The sequence below is a fragment of the Nuphar pumila genome, chromosome 14 (assembly GCF_984573655.1).
Source record: "Nuphar pumila chromosome 14, dmNupPumi1.hap1.1, whole genome shotgun sequence".
Lineage (NCBI taxonomy): Eukaryota > Viridiplantae > Streptophyta > Magnoliopsida > Nymphaeales > Nymphaeaceae > Nuphar > Nuphar pumila.
Window position 1 is genome coordinate 89,267,104 of NC_143262.1, and position 21,118 is coordinate 89,288,221.

General features: G+C 34.5%; 2 pseudogenes; both read left to right on the forward strand.

The window, feature by feature from the left end:
• The first annotated feature begins 1,403 nt into the window (after positions 1-1,403).
• Positions 1,404-3,237, forward strand: LOC149817333 (12-oxophytodienoate reductase 1 pseudogene; annotated as a pseudogene).
• An 11,599-nt stretch (positions 3,238-14,836) lies between these two features.
• Positions 14,837-20,860, forward strand: LOC149817334 (putative 12-oxophytodienoate reductase 11; annotated as a pseudogene).
• Positions 20,861-21,118: the final 258 nt, after the last annotated feature.

Genomic DNA, 21,118 nt, shown 5'->3' on the forward strand with positions numbered 1-21,118 from the left:
ATGAGGGTCCATGAGAGTCCCCCTATCCTCTCTCTCTCTCTCTCTCTCTCAACTCCAGATTGCCTATTCAAACTCACTTGGCTATTATATCTTTAATTCCAAAAGATGATGTTGTCACTGATATCTCTAGGTTTCGCCCGATTTCTGTTATGAGTACCCTCTATCGAATGATCGCCAAGGTGTTGGCTAATAGGTTGAAGGCCATGGCTCACCAAATATTTTTGAATTCTCAGTTCGCTTTTATCCACAATAAGAGGATTCATCATTCTTTCATCTTGGCATCTGAAGTCATTCACTCCTTACATCTTAGCGGCCAACCCTATTTTTCTCTTAAATTAGATTTTTATAAAGCCTTTGATTCTATGCATTAGCCCTTCTTATTTCAAATGTTATCCAATTTTGTCATTGGTCATTATTTTTTCTAGGTGGATAAGAGAATTGGTCGCTAATGCTCAGGTCATGATTAAGATTAACAACATTAGAGGTGACCAGATCAAGTTGGAGCATGTATTACGGCAAGGCTACCCTCTCTCACCTTTACTGGTCAATGTCGTTGCTGAGGGTCTCGGGGTGTTGCTTAAGCGTGCTGCAAAGAAGTGCCTGATAGATCCTTTAGATGATCCAGATTTTTTAGACCATATTCTTATTTATGCTGATGATATAATTATTTTTGGGCGAGCAAACGTGCAACAAATGCTTAGATTCAAACTTATTCTTCAATTCTTTCTCTCTCTTTCTGGTCTTTCTCTAAATGATAGCAAATGCTCTCTTATTATGTTCAATGTTGAGTCTTCTATGCTTGAAGCGGGGCAATGAATTTTTAATTGCGCAATCTCTGAGTTGCCGATGACGTATTTGGGCCTGCTGTTACAAGTGAAGTGCCTCTCCTCCGCTGCTTGGGCTCCAACTATTTCAAAAGTGAAAATCAAGCTTTTTTCGTGGCAGACATCTTATCTCTCCATCGTTGGCCGTCTGATTTTAATCATACATGTTCTTTCCTCTATCTCTGAATTTTTCATGTCAATGTTCATGATGCCTGTGGGTGTAGAGAAGTAGATTTGTCGCTTAATGGCAGATTTTTTTGGTCTGGGTGTCAACTCCAGGGTAAGTGCCATTTGGTTGGTTGGCGAACAGTGGTGTTACCTAGGCGTATGGCTGGCTTTGGCGTTTTTGCACCCAGACAGAGGAATATTGCTCTTGTGGCCAAGCAATGCTGGTTGGCCTATCAACCGGGTTCTCTATGTGCTTGTTTGCTTCATGCTAAATATGGTGTTCCTGATTTATTTCTTTTGTCATGGAAACCAGGGGTTGGCGATCTTGCACTTGCGTAGCATGTGGCTGAGAGCCTTATTGTTCTTCAGAGATCAAATTGGGAATGCAGAAAATTATGATCAGTGGTCACAATGGGTGATTTGTGTCAAATGGTGCGTTCCACACCCACAAAGTGTATAGATCGTTGCTCCCCCCAGAGACTGATTGGTTTTATTGAGTGTGTGTTATCGGCTAAGGGTCCTTCCCCAAGATCTCAGGTCTTGGCTTGGTTAATTTTGCATGATAGGATTCTGACTCACACTTATTTAAAGAGGTTGGGTTTTCAGTTACCTAGCTGGTGTGTGCTTTATCAAGCTGCTGAAGAAACTACCTTTCATTTATTCTGGTCCTGCCCAATCTTCGTGGTCCTCTTTAATATGATGTGGAGATCTTCGGACGTGATTGTCAAAAAGGAGTCTTTCGCGCTTGATCTGCTCTTGGGCCCTGTTTAGATCAGACGATGCAAGCAGCGAAAGCTGATCTGGAAGACGTGGTTGCTTACTACTTGGTGGTTTGTTTGGATGGCGCGCAATGATGCTATTTTCTAAAAAATTCCGGCCATCCTTAATAATCTTGTCCATAAAATCCTGGTTGATGTATATGTGATTCTGTGTATGCATCTTAGAGACCTCCTCTTCCATCTGATTAACGTTCACTCATCGGTGGTGCCTTCTAGTCCAGCAGATCCTAGTTGAACTCGACTTTGTTGTTTGTTGCTATCTGTCTGTAGCTTCTTTTTCTTTAGCTTCTTATTTTTCTATTTCTATTTTTGTTTTCTTTCTTGTTCAGTTCATGGGTTTATCATTTTGTTGATCTTCATGAGTGGTAATGTTGATCTTTCGGCTCTCTCTCTCCACACATATATATGTGTATAGAGAAATGTAAACTGATCATAAAGAAAATAAATACATTGCAGGATTTGATGGAGTTGAGATCCATAGTGCCAATGGTTACCTGTCAGAACCGTTCATGAAAGACAACATCAATGACCAGACATATGAGTATGGAGGCAATCTTGAGAACTGTTGCCGTTTTACACTGTAAGTAGTTGAAGCAGTTTGCCAAGAAATTGGAGCAGATAGAGTTGGCATAAGGTTTTCACTTTTTGGAGATTTCGCAGATTCTGGTGACTCGGATCCAAAAGCTCCTTGGCTTTACATGATTGAATCATTGAACCAGTACCAAATTCTCTACGTGCATGTACTGGAACAAAGGATGTTCAATCTTAAAGAGATAAAGAAAACTCCTTACAATTTGCTTCCTTTGAGGAAAAACTTCAGAGGGACTTTAATTGTTGCTGGAGGGTATAATAAAGAAGGTAACATAATAGTTGTTGAAGGGTATACAGATTTAGTTGCCTTTGGTAGATATTTATTGGCGAACCCAGACTTGCCTAAGAGGTTTGAGCTTGATGTCCTTTCAATAAATACAACAAATCAAACTTCTACACATCAGACTCAGTTATTGGGTATACTGATTATCCATTCCTAGAATTAATTCAATCCTAATACACCATGTTGTGTACAGATCAAATAAAGTTTCATTGGAAGTGAAGCTACTTGGATAAAGATGGTCAACCTGCTTCTTTGTTAAGAATTAGTAGCATGATCCTTCTAGCATAAACCTTGTTACCACTTTCTATGGATTTCTTTCACCTTCCAATCTAAAATTAAAGTGTGGTTCTCTGTGCGTAAGTCCTATATGTTGGAATTGCTTTCGCCACACAATCTAAAATTAAGGTGTTTGTTTATAATTATGTTAGAATTTTTGCAAGGAGATGTCAAGTACATAAATGGCTTGGAGATGCACACTATGATGCTCTCTTAAAAGTCACAGTTGCCCCTCTGAGTAAAAAACTAGGTATAGAAGGGTGAACTACAACTTCCCTTCTGGGTTACAATCATGCATGTACCTCTCCTGATTTTCTCGATAACCTTTCACGCTAAGGCAATCAACTACCATGACACGGTTACCTTGAACAGTCCCACACAAAAAAAAATTGATACAAGAGTAAAAAGCAGAAAAAGGGAGTCTACACCAGCCAAGCCATACCATTCAAGTCACACACAAACAAGAGACCTTTCAGAGTATATATAGGCCTAGGTTGGATGTTTGATCAATAGGTCATCAGAGGTTCATTGACCACAACATTTAGCATACTTCATAATGGCTTTTAAATCCTTACATGCATCATGTTAATAGATTTTAAAGTCCTGCATGCACCCACTAATGTCCAAAACATTGATCTAGTCACAGAGGCTAGGTGACACACCCAATATTGGTCCAAAATGATCTTTGATTGGCTTATCAAACTCACAAATTGATTAGGAGTTAAAAACTCATTTAAGAAGGTATTAAATATCTACAGTAAAAAAAGAGTGATAAAAAGATTGATCAAAGTTAAAAACAAGATCAAACCAAACTAAATTTGAATTTGAATTTGAATCTAAATTCAAATCCAAAGCCAAAAGCCAAAGACAAAGACAAATTCAAATAAAAAATCCAAAGTTCAAAGTTCAATTGACAAGGCCTTGAAGGGCCTTAACCTCTAAGTCAACTCTACACATTTTAAACTCAATGTATTTATAAAAAATGTTTAATATAAGACTAAATATATTTCATAGCTATAAATTTTGAGTCAAACAATAACAATCCCCAGCGTAGGTCAAAATTATAATAAAAAAACTTGAAACTGCTTGTGAAAGTCATATGCATAAATGAATGTACATTTTGGGCCTCAACCTTCACTTAGTGTGTTCAAGATTCAGATCGTCTCAAAAACTAAGTAGCTAAGCTTTAAACTTAGACCCCATTATGAACTTCCTAAGCTCATTCACACACATATTTTTTTTTAGGTAACCATATGTATCATCAATATATAAAGGTTGCATATATTCAGAGTCCTATACAGTATCCCATTTTATAAGTATTTTAAAAATAATCTAAATATCATAAAAGGTGACCAATACCTTTACACTCGTATAAGTTAGTCCATTGAAAGTGAAGACTCATTTGAAATACTTTAACTAACTTGGCTTATAAATCTCATTAAGAATTTTGGGACTCATCCTTATATCATATGTTTTCACGCATTTATATTAGAATGAGATACAAAGATACTCTTTATCTTCATATATTCTTTAGTGCTAACCTAATTACTTTAATAACTTGTTCTTCTTATTAAACCAAGAATGCAGACAACCCGCGTTACATGGTTGAATTTCTTTAATAAGTTTTAATCACATTTCCTCATATGTACTTCGAATAATCTTTTTTCGTAAAGGGTCTTTTGTACGTGGATTTATTTATCTGCTAAGTTTTGGCATGATCTCTCATAATCAACAAAAAATACTCTTTGCTTGAATAATGATTTACATAATTGTGATTTAGACTTAAAAGTTGAAATTTTTTAGGTTCATATTTGTTACCTTTATATAATTGCTTAATTTATTTGAGCTTCTATATAATAAGTAGCTTTCATACTAACAAAGACTAGTACTATCAATTATATTAATACAATCAAGTAGGTTATTACCATATATTTAGATGTCCAAGATATATTAGAGTAAAATTCATCCACTCATCTATTCAACAAAATTGAAATTAGAATTGTCATTCTCATCATTGTACTTTTAAGTATATCATATTCCATAATCTTAAATTCTAAAGATTCTTTAGGGCATTAAATAAATATCATTTATATTGTTCATTTTCATAGATTATAAATTCTTTGGCTTATCTCATTTATGATATGATTAGTCTAGTTTCAACTCATAACAAGTAAAAATTGCTAATAATATATATACACTTAAGTTGAAACCAATATCTTCTAGTGTAAAATAACACTAAGATCATATCATACATCAAGGATTAAACTTTTTCTAAAACTTTTTAATATAAAAGATTATGATCCACTTGCATAATAAAACAATTATAACACTACACATTATAACAATTAATCTCATAATATAAAAATTTGATATAAAAAAATAATTCAATCCATTCTATTACTCATGATCAACATATCACATGCATGAAATATATTAAAATTCAAGAATAACATGTTAAGATCATAAAATTCATTATCTAATAAGTTTTTCTAATTAAAATACAAAAAACTAATTTTAAAAATGATATGTAATTACTTGATAGAAACCATTCTCAAATTCATCACTATATAGATATAGTGGATTTCCAAATGTTAAGATCTTTCTTTAAGATCATAAAATTAATGAACTTTTCACATTTAGTTTTTAAATTTCAAAATTTTGATTTTTAAAAATTTAACTATATGATTTTAGATAAAGAAATTAAATACTAAAATTCAAACCCGTCAATTTCAAGCATGGTAAATATGAAAATCATTTGCAAGTATGGTTAAATCAATTATTACTCTGACGAGTTGCAGTGTATGACAAATTTCATCTAAAAATATAGTTAAAGTTCAAATATAATTATGTTTATACTAGATAATGATTCAGAAAAATTCATTACATATTTATGCTTCCAAACATCTAAAGATCTTATATCAATAATTAACATATTTCACTAATAAAATGTGAATGCAAAATAACATCAATTTAATATTTAAATTGATTTTGGCAGTTACACTAACTTATAATAATCAGTTCTTTCAAAACATTAAGAGTATGTTTGACCTACTAACCATTCTCAATAAGTAGATGGACAATAATAGCATCCTGATACCACTCTCATGTTTTTTTATTTATTATTGCATTTTTTGTTTGGGGGCAGGTTTGAATATCTCTCTTTTTAGGAACTTATGGATCTGATGACCTGAGTGGGTGTATAGAGCATTAAGGGTTATTGAGAGGGATACAAATGTCTTTAAGGTCAATAAGGGTATCATGAAGAATAATTGAATTGCCATAATTTGTAGGAGAGCCAATCTCTCCCAAAAGTAATTTCCAAGATGAAAATGTCCAGGTAGCTTGGAGGTCTATAAATACCTATAAGGCATTATAGAATGTATGCTATTCTGAATTCAATTTAAATTGATAATATCTCAATTTGGCCTATAAAATATTTTAAGATTGGCTATTCCTTTTCAGAAGAGATTGACTACCTTGAATTTTCAAAGAAGGTTTCTTCTTTCCTTTACCTTTTCAAATACGTAAACCCCTTATTCTTTCTCTCACCTCTCCTTGTCTCTCTCTCTCTCTCTCTCGTTTATGCACACTCATGCCTCCCTAGCCTCTATCTCTCACCCACATCTTCACCAACTTGGGTTGCAACCATTTGGTACCAGTGCAGGTTATCTTTAGCTGTTGTAGCAAAGATTATATCACAATCCGATATTTCCACCATTATATTTGATGATTTCACCGTTGGATCTACCAGAAGTAGTCCTACAAGCAAAAATCTATATTGTTTGAGGGCATAACAACATCTAATCTATCATCCAATCTTCTTCAAGATTAGATCCATTCCTTTGTGGCCCTTCCAACTCATACAAATTCCTGATCTATGCAAGGTGTAAGGCTATGATAATTCAGACTCAAGCTTAGTGTCTAAAACCATTATAGCGATCAGATTTGTTCAGATCCAAACTTGTTTGAACAACTAAGCGTGTTTGTTCCACCCTGATCAGAAGTTAAAATTTTGGATAAATATTCTACACATCCTGAACTTTAAAATCAAATTTTGTTTCACCTCAATCGGAGAAGTGTAGGCCCCAATCTGCCTGTGTCCTAAGTCAGACATACATTCTTTCTGATTTATTATAGATCTGGACAAGAACCAATTTTGTTTCCTAGATTAATTTTTTTCTAAACAAATCAAAGGCCTAAAAATCATAAAAAAATCATTGTGATCTCATAAGCCTTTATAAATTTGTGGGTAAAAATTTTAGACTCATATTTGATACTCATCAAACCTAGGTCCCTCTATATTGCAGACGGGTCATACCTGTTCACTGACCCACTCCTAAACCTAACACTGAACCCAAACCTGGCTTCTGATCACTGTCATCCGACAATATTTTTATTAAAAAAATCTAAAATTTTAGAAAACAATAGCCTTATATGTTTAGAATCAAACTCAAGTTATGGTTCAAAAAAATCCTATCCTATCCATGAGATATAATCGAATTACCAAACCTATCAAACTTTAATAAACGAACCCTGAATCTATCATAAAACCTCCACTTGTAGTATAGTTATTTTTTAGCCCTTAAAATCAATTAAAAGTCTGCCAAAAAATACATGCACCTTACCTCAATTCTCAAGCATCAAGACCAATCATTTTAGTTGGCCTAGAACCTCACATAAACCTGAGAACTGATAGCATATACTAACCGGCAACACCCTATCATGCAGACGGAGTAGCCCAATCTGAACAAGACAGATTCATCAATGCATGAGATACTAGATGGAATGGTTGCAATGGTCTGCATATTAGAGGAGTGGAAGCGTGAACAGGTTGAGCTTAAGGCACAATTAGATTTATATTGGATAATCATATGTGCAGATCTACTAGAGATGATTTTTAATGCGTGCGAAGGACTCAACCGAGTATTAGTTGCAGAAGAATCAACTTCTCTCTTTGCAGATCCTAGTGAAGTTAGCCAATCAGTATAGAATGTCACAAAGGATCAAGTACCCACGTAATTGTGTCATGATTATGTAATCCCATTGCGTTTCAGTATGCATCACTTGTTTAAGAGAGCTTCTAAAGTATTCGTGAAGCTCAATCTCTATATTTTGTTTGTGTAGACAACAAACACAAATTATGCAATTGCAGAAAGCACCATGATAACTTATTAATTTTCTAAAAATAACACTTGTGTACATGACAAATCCAAAAATTGTTATGAATTAAAAATGAGAGCAATTAAAAACAAGATAATAACAACTAATTTAATAGAAGAATCAAAGGCATAACAACTAATATTGCATCGACTAAATACCTTAATATCACCATGGACAACCTCTAAGTTGAATGACATAATCACAAAGTGTGAAAATTGTCCTAGAATGGTGAAAGCAAAACTCTCATGCTAGCCTTCAAGACAAAACCGATTTGAAGTAGGTGAGATTGATAACAACTTAATGCTACCCTTGTAATTTTTCTTTATTTTTGTATTTTTTGTTTGGGGCAGATTTGAATAATTAGTCACTAATGGATTTGATGATCTAAGTAGGTGTATGAGGTATTAAAGGTTACTGAGAAGGATACAAAGGACTTTAGGGCTAACAAGAGGTGCATGAGAAGCAATTGAATTGTCAAGGGCAAGGAAGTTCTTTTATTTATGCTCAATGCCCCTAGGGGCAATATCATTATTTGTTGGGAGAAACAATCTCTCCTAGAGATATTTTTCAAGATGAAAATGGCCAAGTAGCTTGAAAGTCTATAAATACGTGTAAGGCATTGTAAAATGTAAAATATTTTAAATTCAATTTAAATTAAAAAAAAATCAATTAGGCCTACTGAATATTTTAGTAGGATTTACTTTTTTTTTAGAAGAAATATACTTGGATTTCCAAAGGACATTTTTTTACTTCTCTTTTCAAACACGTAAACTCCTTTCTCTCCCCTCTCTCTCTCATATTCTCTCATGCCTCCCTAACTCCTCTCTCTCACCCATGCATTCCCTAACCTATAAGGCAAACATTATTCTAAATTCAATTTAAATCGAGAAATCTCCAATTTGGCCCAGTGAATATTTTAGTAGGATTGATTTTTTTTTAAAGAGATTAGCGCCCTTGAATTTTTAAAGGAGATTCTTTCATTTTTTTTCAAATACGTAAACCCTCATCTCCCTTTCTCTTTCTCTCTCTTATGCCTTCCTAGTCTCTCTCTCTCTCTCTCTCTCTCACCCACGACTTCCCAAACCTGGGTTGCTACCAGGCAGATTCATCATGGTGGATACATGATACATATCTCAAAAGTTAAGACATGTACTAAGTGAAGTAGAACTCCACACTTGTGTCACCATCATTTGCCTTCACAATAGTTTCTATTAAAGACTATATTGCCTACCCTACAATTTACTATAATTTTACACATGTAGGATTATATGAAAGATCCAAACCCATGTTCTACACTTTATTCGAATAAAAAATATTTTTACTCATTTTTACCATTAGTAAGTCATCGTGTATGAATGCTTTAGTGCCACAAGAATATAATATGAATTGGCACACCCAAGAAACAATACCTGACTAAAGAGAAAATGAGAGCAAAACATGAAACATGATAAGATATCTCATTTTTTATCCTGGATATAAACTAAAACTGGATCATGCATAATCAAATCCTCTTATAATTTCATACATTCACATGTTTTATGTGTCATTCAAATAATGTTATTTGATTTACAATAGGTCAAAAAATTATCTTAGACAAATGAGAAACTTTTTAAATTAAAAACAATTTGCAACACAAGGAACATCAATATTCATATTTTTAATACTAGAATAAAGGGTTAAGCTTAAAAACACAATATTTAGATCAAGAACCACTTCTCAAGAAAAAGAATCATGAAAAAATAAAAATATTTTTTTTTTAAATTTACACATAAGCATATCATAGTCTCATTTAGATCCATATAGGTGGGTTAAAGAAAAAGTCATCATATCATTCAAGAAAAACTTTGGATATTCACATCAAAGAACTCTTGAGATTTGAAATAAAGGTATTTCTCAATGATAATAAGGATATTATCTTTGCACAATAAGATAAGAATATCCATATATCTATATCCAAATAAACCTCACATGTTATTCATTTATCAATCAAGAAATATATTGATCAAAATTATCTGAAATCGTACTTGGATGCACACAAACATGTTGATCTAATTCACAAATATAAATCTGAAATTGTACTTGGATCCAAAAAAATTGAATATGAGCAAAGATCCAAAAAACAACTAAAAGGGGTCTAATCCAAAACGGTTTAATAAGGTCCAAACTACCTCAAGAAAAGTAAAATTTAACATCATATGCAAACAACACTTTTAGAAACACTAATAACAATATGATCTAGAGAGATGAATAAAATGGATATGAATCTAGATCTAAACACATAACTCAAAAAATAGACCTAATGCTAAAAAAATAGACCCAATGCAAGACTTAATTTCAACTAAAACAACATATAATCAAATAAAATCAACTCACATGGTTATATATAGAAAATAAATGAAGATTATTCTCAAAATGATCTAAAGCATGAAAGTGGATATAAGTATGAAAAAAACCAAGAACTTATGAAACATGCTACTAATAAGACCATTTCAAAAATTAATAATGATTTTAAATAAGCATAACGTATAAAAATTCAACTTGCAAATAAATGAACATTAATATTAAATGAACTCAAAACATGAAAGTGAATATGGATCCAAAAACCAAGATCATGAGAAACATGCTACGTATAGAAAAGACTCAATACAAAACCTTGAATGAATACTAAAATTCATCTATGTCACAGGGACACAAGTTTGGTAGTTTATCCCCTATGACACAAGTAGATACGCTTGGACCCACAAAAACCTACATATATGGTCAATATTTTAATATATTTTTGATATTTTTAATATTATTTTAAAAAAAATTTGTTTTTATTAATAAAAAATAAAACATTTATGTGTCCATGTGTCCTCTTTTTAAAAAAAAGCTTTTGTGTCGAATCTGCATCATGCATCCACGTGTCTTTGTGACATTACATCAAAGGCACCCTTGATAGATTACCGTCAAGGGCACCCTGATCAGATCCACTCTTTGTTGTTGTTGGTGTAGGCATTTTTCACTTCATGATTTTAGAACTCTATGACTTTTAACATACTGTGTTTATTTTTTGGATATTTAGGGTTTGTTTGATGACGTGATTTGGGACAGTGCGACCACAAATTATACCCTCGCGAACAAACAATAGACATGGCAAACACATGAAACCCGCATTCGTGGAACAAAAATTCACTGTTCCATCCCATGTTATGTTGGGAACAAGATGTGGGGAACAATGAATTACAAAAAAAAAAAAATGGGTGTTAGGGTAACCCAACGCCCTCTCATTTCTCTCCCTCTTATCCCCTCTCCTCTGTGAGCATCTCCCCCTCTTGTCCTTGACCCCTCTCTTTCTTTGTCTCTCTCTCCTATGCAGTGGTTGAACAATGAGAATTTGATGATGAGGCTAGTAATGAAAGGTTGCTCTCTATCTCTTTCTTTCCCTTCTTTGTTACTCTCACTCTCTCTCTCTCTCTTCTTTCATTTTTTCTTCTTTCCCATCTTCTTTGTTCCTCTCTGTTTTCTTCTTCTTCTTCTTCTTCTTCTGCTTTCAAATTCTAATTAGGGCTCTGAATCAAATATTTTGTTTGATTAAGGCTTAAATCAAATTTTTTTAATTAGGGATTTATATAGTTAATTTGATTATGACTTTTTTTGTATTTGATTATGGTTGTTTTTCATTGATTAGGGTTTGAATTTATGCCTTATTTTTCTTATAATTTAAAGTTTTTTGGTTTATTTATAGCTTTTTATAGTTAATTTGATTAAAGCTTTTTTGCATTTGACTAGGTTTTTTTTTCTTTTATTAGGGTTTGAATTATGTTTTTTATTATGGTTTCTTTGATTTTATAAGAAAAATATTGCACCTGATCCACTCTCTCGCAACACATTGCACCTGATCCATGTTTTAAGTGATTGACACGATTAAAACGAGTTATTCATTGCCGCGGTGTCAAATACCATGTGGTAAAAACTCATGACATGAATTCTCTTATTATATATATACTATAGGATGGGCCTAAAATATATATATATATATATATATATATATATATATATATTAGGCCCATCCTATAGGTTTTAAGTGTTTTATGATAGATATGAACAGTTAAATGTGTTTAGCATGCTTGAGTTAGTGAAAATTGACTTATAGATCACGTGTTTTTTCGACAAAAAAATATATTTTTATGAGCCTGAAAAAGCTAATACCTTCATAGCTATTGATTTTGGATCCGGGTCAGATTCCTGCAATCCAAAAGCAGATTCTCACTAAACAAAACCTATAGATCACATCTACAATGTTAAACATGAGAAATAAAAAACCAAAACTACTATTGTTAAAAGAACCTAAACGAAAAAGGAGGCCTAAGCTACAAACCGTTCAAACCACTTTTAAAATAATATTTTTAGTCAATTTGATCATTCGTGTGTGATCTTCATAATAAAAAAAAAACTAAGAATTGACTTTTATTGAAAAAACTTTTGATATATTGATTGGATTTTTGTGAACTAGAAAACTTCAAAAAATTTCAAACTGTTGATTTTTAACACATTATAAATTTTTATGTGCACGTCAAAAAAATTGCTTCAAGAGCTGGTTCCTTGTGTTTTGGACCATGGAGATTGCATCCTTATGATCGGATTTGTCAAAAAAAAAAAAACACTTCTGAAATTGGTTTTAGAAAGTAGTTTGGACAATCCTCATCATATATAGTAATGTGTTCTTTAGGCCCCCTTTTTCGTTAGGTCTAGTTAGGCCTCTTCAAAAATCACAGCTTTAGGTATTTTTTCTCACATCTAACACCATAGATGTGATCTATATGTTTTGTTTAGTGAGAGCCGACTTTTGGATCACCGAAATCTATCTAAAATCAATGGTTATGAAAGTACTAGTTTTTCTCAACTTAGAAAACATGTTTTTTTTTGTCAAAAAAAAAACATGATCCAAGAGTCGATCCCCACTAAATCAAGCATGTTAAAGATATCTAATGGTTCAGATCTATCATAAAACACTTAAAGCCTATAGGGCAAAATGGGGTAGAACGAGAAATGGGGCCTAATATGTTCAGTTCTCTCTTTCTCTTTATATATATATAAAGAGAGAGAGAGAGAGAGACTAATGCATTCCTTAGGCCCCAACTTTTGGATCGCCAGAATCTGACCTTATACAGGTTTTTTCCGTGATCTAAAATCAATGGTTATGAAGGTACCAATTTTTTCTAGCTCAGAAAAACATGTTTTTTCATTGAAAAAACATGATCCAAGAGACAATTCCTACTACATAGAGCATGCTAAACACATTTAACGGTTCAGATCTATTATAAAACACTTAAAACCTATGGGACAAGATGGGGCAAAATGAGACATGGGGGCTAATATGTTCTCTCTCTTTATATATATATATATATATATAAAGGTAATATTTGGTGCTATTGAAGGCGCAAAGTATAAATCACCTTCTTTTCATACTTTTTAGATTCTTTTCTTGTAAATTTGGACCTTATTAATGTAATATGCAAGGATTGTGTAGTAAAAAATGAACTTTGAATCAGCATAAAAAAATGAACACAAAGTGCACTAAATTTTTATGACTAAAAAAATCATATTTTTTTAGATCAAATCGACTCCAACATGAGGTTTTTTACCGTACTTAAACCAGCCTTATGTTGGTGAATTGTAAGCCATTGGTTTTTCACCATATAAGAAATTGAATTTTGCAGTATATTAAACATCATAACACCTCTTAACATATTGAATAAATCATGATAAACCAATTTATATGGTTTATCATCATGTACCACCGTAAGGTACCATGGTCCAGAACCACCATGAATTTTCCCTATATAAGTGCTTCTATTGTTGTACTGAATCACTGCAACTTATAGTGATAGATGCTTGATTTATATAGATCTAGTCTTCAAAAACAAAATCCAACTTTTAGATTATGTTGGTATGTCTTATTTACAATTTTTATGTGTTAAAATTGGCTATTTTAGCCTACAAGGGTTTTGCTCATCTGGCAGGGGTGACTTGTGAATATCACCGAGTTGATGCATTGGTTTCTCCTGTGCCGTACAAAATATCTAAAATACCCTTAAGTGTGGTATGGTTACTTAAGCACCTCAAATGGCATCCCTTGCCACAAGGTGGAAGCTGGGTGCATTCTCTGGTGGTGGGTAGGTGGAGTTCGAGGGTTTTACCGACTGGAGGTCAGTCAAAGTGTGATTGGTGATGGAAGGGTTTTTTTCCAGGACTATAAAAAAAAAGTCTCTAACTTAAGCCACCTTGTATGTGTCTACGAGAGATAGAGAGATATTTTGAAATGCAATAAGATTGCATAAACATTTGTTCATTGAGCATCTGATCACCCTTCATCTTGGGGACAGACTTGTAGGTTGTGGGGCTCAGGACCCTGATGGAGGGCAATCAGGTGCTTAATGCAAATTTTGTGCCATGTGATTGCACCCGATCGGGAATCGATTTTGACCATGTATGTAGCACTCTGATCTCTTTGCGCAGAAAAAATCAAGCACACTAACTTTGACAAAAGGATTCCAACTTCCACGAAATCAATGCGGGTCTGCATTGGTTTATCGTGTGCCATACAAAATATCTAAAATACCCTTAAACGTGGCATGGTTATTTAAGCACCTCAAGTGACTATTTAGCTAGACTGTGCGCTATAAAATGTGTCCAAGCCGCTTCTTCTTTGCATCCAGTATTTGTGTTGAAAGCAAAGGAGAGAGAGAGAGAGAGAGAGAGAGAGAGAGGCCATGGCTGCACCAGCGGCACCACCACAACCTCTCATGACTTCACACCAGATGGGAAAATTCTCACTCTCTCACAGGTCACTTTGGTGATTTTTTGACACAGTTTGCTTGTTTTTTTCTTTTTGTTTTCTTTGTTATCCTTTGCTTGTAGTTTGGATGATGATCTTTTATGCATCCAAATAAGAAGGAAATGACCTCCATGTTCCTGACCATTTAAGCCTTGAAGTTATCGCAAATTTGATAGGAAATAACTGTTTGGAAACTGACAGCCGGGATGAGAGTTTATGCATTTGGTAAATACTTAGTCAAACTACCTTGGTGGTGGATGTTTGGAAACTGATAGCTGGGATGAGAGTTTATGCATTTGAGAGATCGGAAGTGAGGCTGTATATTTCTTTATATTTGTACTAAACAGTGAATTTGGTAGCTACCACCTCTATCTTAAGCCATGTTTGGAAACTAGTAGCTGGCATGGGAAGTGACATTTCAGGAAGTGGCAGCTGCCAAATCTCACCTCTTAGAGGTGGTAGCTGTCAAATCCATGTTTTAGTGTAAATACAATGTCACTTCCTATCACAAATGCATTAACTCCCATCTCAGCTACCAGTTTCCAAACAGCCACCCGGTGGTAGTTTGACTTGCCAAAGTCATGAACTACTATCTCAGTTCCTAGATCCAAACATGACCTTAATGGTAATAACTATCAAATCTACAATTTGGCAGATATCACTTGCATAAACTCCCTCAGACAATCAGTTTCTAAACAAACTTGGGATTTCGTGAAAGAACAATCGTCACATCTTCTGATTCCGTATGAGAATCTCCGGTTGAATTATCCGTTTGGAAACTGGTTGTTGGATGGAGATTATACATTTCAGAAAGTGTCACTTTTATGAAGTGGTGGCTATCAATTTCATTCTTTAGTGTAATACAAAGGAGAGAGGACCTCACTTCCCATATCAAATTTATAAATGCTCATCTCAGCTACCAGTAGCTTGGGCTCGACCCGTTTAATCTCAGCTAAAACTCGTTCGAAAAAAAAACAAACAGACTGATCTTGAACAAGGGTTTAGGTTCGATACACGTAAACGAGCCAAGTTTCAAGTGAAAGTCCAACTCGAATAAGATCGGCTCACATAGTTACAAAAAAAATAAATCCATGAATGTATGTATTTTGTTTATAATGTTAACACAAAGAAAGGTCTTACCCTAATGGGCAAGTTATTGGTCATCTTTGAGAGTGACATGGGCTCAAATTTGGCCATTGTCCTCTCTTAAAAAAAAAAAAACCATTTTATACAATTTTCAAAAAGTTTAGAAGCACTTTTAAAATAAAGGTTTTCAACTCGAGCTGATCCTGGGCCATGGTTGTTCAAACTCGGCTCGAGCTCTAGCCGAGCTTGAACAACCATTTTTTTTTCAAGAGCCAAGCCAAGCCCGGCTCCAAACGTCCACCATCAAAGTAGTTTGACCAAGATTTTACTAATTACATTAAAGCCCTGTTTGGAAACCAGTAGCTGAGATGGGAAGTGGCAGCTGTTAATTCCATGCTTTGGTGTAAATACAATGCCACTGTGGATCCCAAATGCATTAACTCCCATCCCAGATACTAGTTTCCAAACAGCTACCAGGTGGTAGTTGGACCAACTTTTTGCCAAATGCGTTAACTCTTATCCTAGTACCTAGATTCCAAACAGGCCTTAATCCCATCACAAGGAATAGTATAAATAGCTTGGGAATTTGCAAAAGAACTAGTCACATGTTCTTTGATTTCACATAAGAATATACAGTTAATTAAAATGAAAGTTTTATGAGATTCAAAATTTCATGCACTTATTTTCAAAACTAACCAAACATCAAAAAATGAAAATGAATAAATCTCATGTGATTTTAAATCACATGGAATATGTGATTTGAAAACACGACTCCAAATCGCATGAGATGCAACCAGACATGCCTATAACAAAAAGCTGTCAAATCAGCCTTTTTGTTTTTTTTCACTTATTAATTCTTTTGATCAAAACAACCCACAAGAGCTCCGCCATCTGGTAGGGGGTCACTTGTGAATGTCACGGGGTTGACCCGATGTCACAAGTTCGAAACCCACAGGTGGTGTCTCTTGCCACAACGTCAAAGCTGGGTGCACTCCCCTGTGAGCAGGGGGACCTCAAGGGTTTTAGCAACTGGTGATGTTTTTTTTTTTAAATTGGATTATAAAAGAAAAGTTGCATGCACAAAGAAATGACATACATTTTTATGAATTTCAAGGTAGTATTGGCACCATTGACCAGAATAAGGTCCTATGGGAATGTGCCCCAGCCTCATGCTACTCCCAAAGAACCACTGAGGGTGGCCTTCTTATAAGTGAAGGTGCATCCGTCTCAGAGACTGCCCGAGGGTAGAAGCTTCAACTCATTGTTGCTCCTCTTTTTTGCTTACCTTGTTTTGATTCTCTTCACATTTCTAGCGCTGAATAATGCTGTAATGGTCATTCACTGGATTGATTGCTAACTGTTTTTTTTAAATCATCAAACGGTTGGTGTTCATTGAAGATACCCAGACACACCTGGAATTTGGACACATGAACAAGTAGAGGCATGGAAGCCAATTGTTAATACGGTTCATGAGAAGTGTGGTGCATTTTTTCTGCCAGCTTTGGCATGTTGGAAGAGTTTCTAGTTATGGTACTTAAATTCTGCCCCTCTTCCTCTCTCTGTGTGTGTACTTAAGCACAATGGGCAACGCCTTATTGTGATCGCCTTATTGAACATGCTCAACATGGCTTGCTTACTATGCCATGTCCTAATATTTTAACATTCAGGTGATTTCTAAGGATTGAAATCTTTGTTTAGTACAGACCATTGATTATTACAATGCCTTTATAGGCCCTGGTGAAATATATTATGATGATAAAATATAGAATGCTGAAAATTTCTGTACAGTTGGATCTAGCTTCTGGGGATTGATATACCATGATAAGGTATTGTGGTTTAGTATCATAGTTACCAGAGTGGGAAGAAATATATAAAATCATAATCAGGAGGTAGGGACTACAAGTTTTAAGAGAATTTGAGATGCAGTACTCCCAAACCCAATGCCTTGGGACTCCACCAAGCAAGGGTCTTTGCCAGGTGAACTTGGTTATGGATGGGTCCTGATAGCTTTACATATGTTGTATCCAGGAATTAAGATTTCCAGAAACTTGACCCAAATTTTCCATATCCCAATCGATCAAGACACCTGTGTCTTGAGAAGGAACAAGAATTTTGACTCCTCATTGATTCTTGTTTCTTTGGAAATCAGATCGCTTCCCACTAATGAAGTTGCCTTCTTGGAATCATGATTCCCAATGTTTGCTAGGTGCTCCCAATGTTTTGTTTCAGTTAGAACAAATCCAACCACCTTTCTGCCAGGTCAGTCAACTAAATGGATTTTAGCAATTCTTGTTTATGCATATTTAGATTCTGAATTGAACGATCATTTCTGACTTGGCCTGATTAAGAAGTTTAGCAACATCCTCAAATTAGATAATTTGTACCAAACCAGCCAGTTTTATCAGAAATTGGCCCTTGAAAAAAAAAACCCAGAAGTGCCAACTTAAAGCATCACGATCTTCCTTGTTTCTTCTTCAAACAAAGAGTTTAGATCCCTCACCTTTTCAAAAGTTATTTAATTTATTCAAGGACCATTTCCTGAATAAAACATTTATAGTCTAATTGAAATCTTGACAAAATGACCTGTATCCTGCAAAGTCAATTCAGCCATGTTCTGAAATGAAATCATATTCTTGGTCCGGCTTGCACCCACATGTAATGACCTCACGGTTCCCTTGTGCCTCCAATATTAAACCAACTGTTAAATGCATTACCTAACTTGTTACTAGGCTTTCCAAGCTTTTCATGTATATATTTTGTTTTTATTACCCTTTCAAAACTCAGGCTTCTGGAAAATGCTTATTGTTTACAGGATACCAGCCTAATGGGCAAGCTCCAATCTCATCTACCGACAAGCCATTGAAATCCATTAACCCACTGGACAGGAAAGAGTACTCTCCACCTCGTCAGCAAAAGACAGAAGAAATTCCTGAAGTTATTAATCAGTTCAGACTTGCTGCCAGGAATGCTATTGAGGCTGGTAAGTCTCCTATGACATCCTTTCTGATTTTTGACCTTTTACTGTTTCTCCTCTTTGTTAGTGATGGTGAAAGAGATGTTATACAATGTCAAGTTTGAGGTATCCAGGCACATTAGAAAGAAGGGCAAATTACTGCATGATAATCTACCAATTGCAAATATACATTGTTCTTTATGAGCTATCAGCAGTCCACCGTTTGATTCATTGTAAATGTCACAAATGTATATTCAATAATCTATTTGTGTGAACTCAGATGCGAACCAACCAGCACCATGCAATCAAAAGATTGGACGGTTTCTTCCGCCCACAAAATGCCACTACTAAAGTCCATACTGCCTACAAAAGTTGTTTTTATGAAATTAAATGACATCAGACCGTCCACATTCTGTTCGCAGGAATGAGGGTTCATGCGAGCCCCCTTTTCTCTCTGTCTCTTTTTCTCTCTCGATATATATATATATATTAGTAATGATACGGTGCTCCCGATACTCTCACCTAATTAAAACTTTAGATTGTCAAATTTGTTGAACTTTTTAATTGATCAGACCTTATAGTATGATCTATAATCTTTATTTAGTAGAAAACAAGTTTTGGATCATTCAGCATATATATGTATGTTTTCATGACTTAAAAAATCAATGCTCACAATGTATCAAAATTTGATGACTTAAAAAATCCTACGTTTATGTCCAAAAAACATTATCCAAAGCATGATTCCTATCAAATAAACTATGTTTAATACATCTATAAGGTTTAATTGAGAAGATACAACCTACAACCACGATTTCTAGTATGCGGGAGTAAGGTAGTCCCGAAGCACCGTAGCATCTCTCTCTCTCTCTCTCTCTCTCTCTCTCTCTCTCTCTCTCTATATATATATATATATATATATATATATATATATATATATATATATATATATATATATATATATATATATATATATATATATATATATATATATATATGGAGAAATGTGCACTGATCATTGAGCAAATGAATACACTGCAGGCTTTGATGGAGTTGAGATCCATGGTGCCCATGGTTACCTATTGGATCAGTTCATGAAAGACAGCGTCAATGACCGGACAGATGAGTATGGAGGCAGTCTTGAGAACCGGTGTCGTTTTGTACTGGAATTAGTTGAAGCAGTTTGCCAAGAAGTTGGAGCAGATAGAGTTGGCATAAGGCTTTCACCTTTTGCAGATTATTCAGAATCTGGTGACTCAAATCCAGAAGCACTCGGGCTTTACATGATGGAAGCATTAAACAAGTACCAAATTCTCTATGTACATGTAGTGGAACCAAGAATGGTCGTTCTTGATGAGAAAATGGAAACTAATCACAGTTTGCTTCCATTGAGGAAATCCTTCAGAGGGACTTTCATTGTTGCTGGAGGGTACGACAAGGAAGATGTTTACAAAGCAGTCGCTGAAGGGTCCACAGATTTAGTCGCTTTTGGTAGATACTTCATTTCTAATCCAGACTTGCCTAAGAGATTCGAGCTTGATGCACCTCTCAATAAGTACAACAGGTTACCCTTCTATACGCCAGACCCAATTATTGGATACACTGATTATCCTTCCCTAGATTCTATTCAAGCCTAGACTCCGGGTTGTATGTTAATCTAATAAAGTTTGGTTGGATGTGAGGTTTTCGCGAAGATTAGTAGCATGATCCTTCTGGCATAAAACTTGCTACCACTTCCTATGTATGTCAATAAGGCTGATCCGGTATTATGAGATGCAGGCTTTTTCACGAGGTGGATGGAAAGCTTTAAGTAGGCAATGGAATTTTGCTTGAAGATGATGGAAATGTGATGTTCTGTATTCTTTATTTTCTTGTTCTTGGAGTATATATTATTAATAAAACATTAAAATTTCTTTCCTGGCCCATTTCTTGCAATAGCTTTCTGATAGTTCTGTTACAGAATGTTCGTGGTACTGCAATCTGATATATTAAGTCATGCTTTCTGCATGCTGAACTAAATTGCCAAACATTCATCCTATATGAATATCTTTTTTCTAATCGTTTCAGAAATATCTTTTCTAGTTAAATAGTAGCCCATCTGTGACCAAGTTGGCACCAATTCACAAAGTCTGTGTTGTTAATTTTGACAAATAAACCTGAGCATTGTTTTCTACCACATAT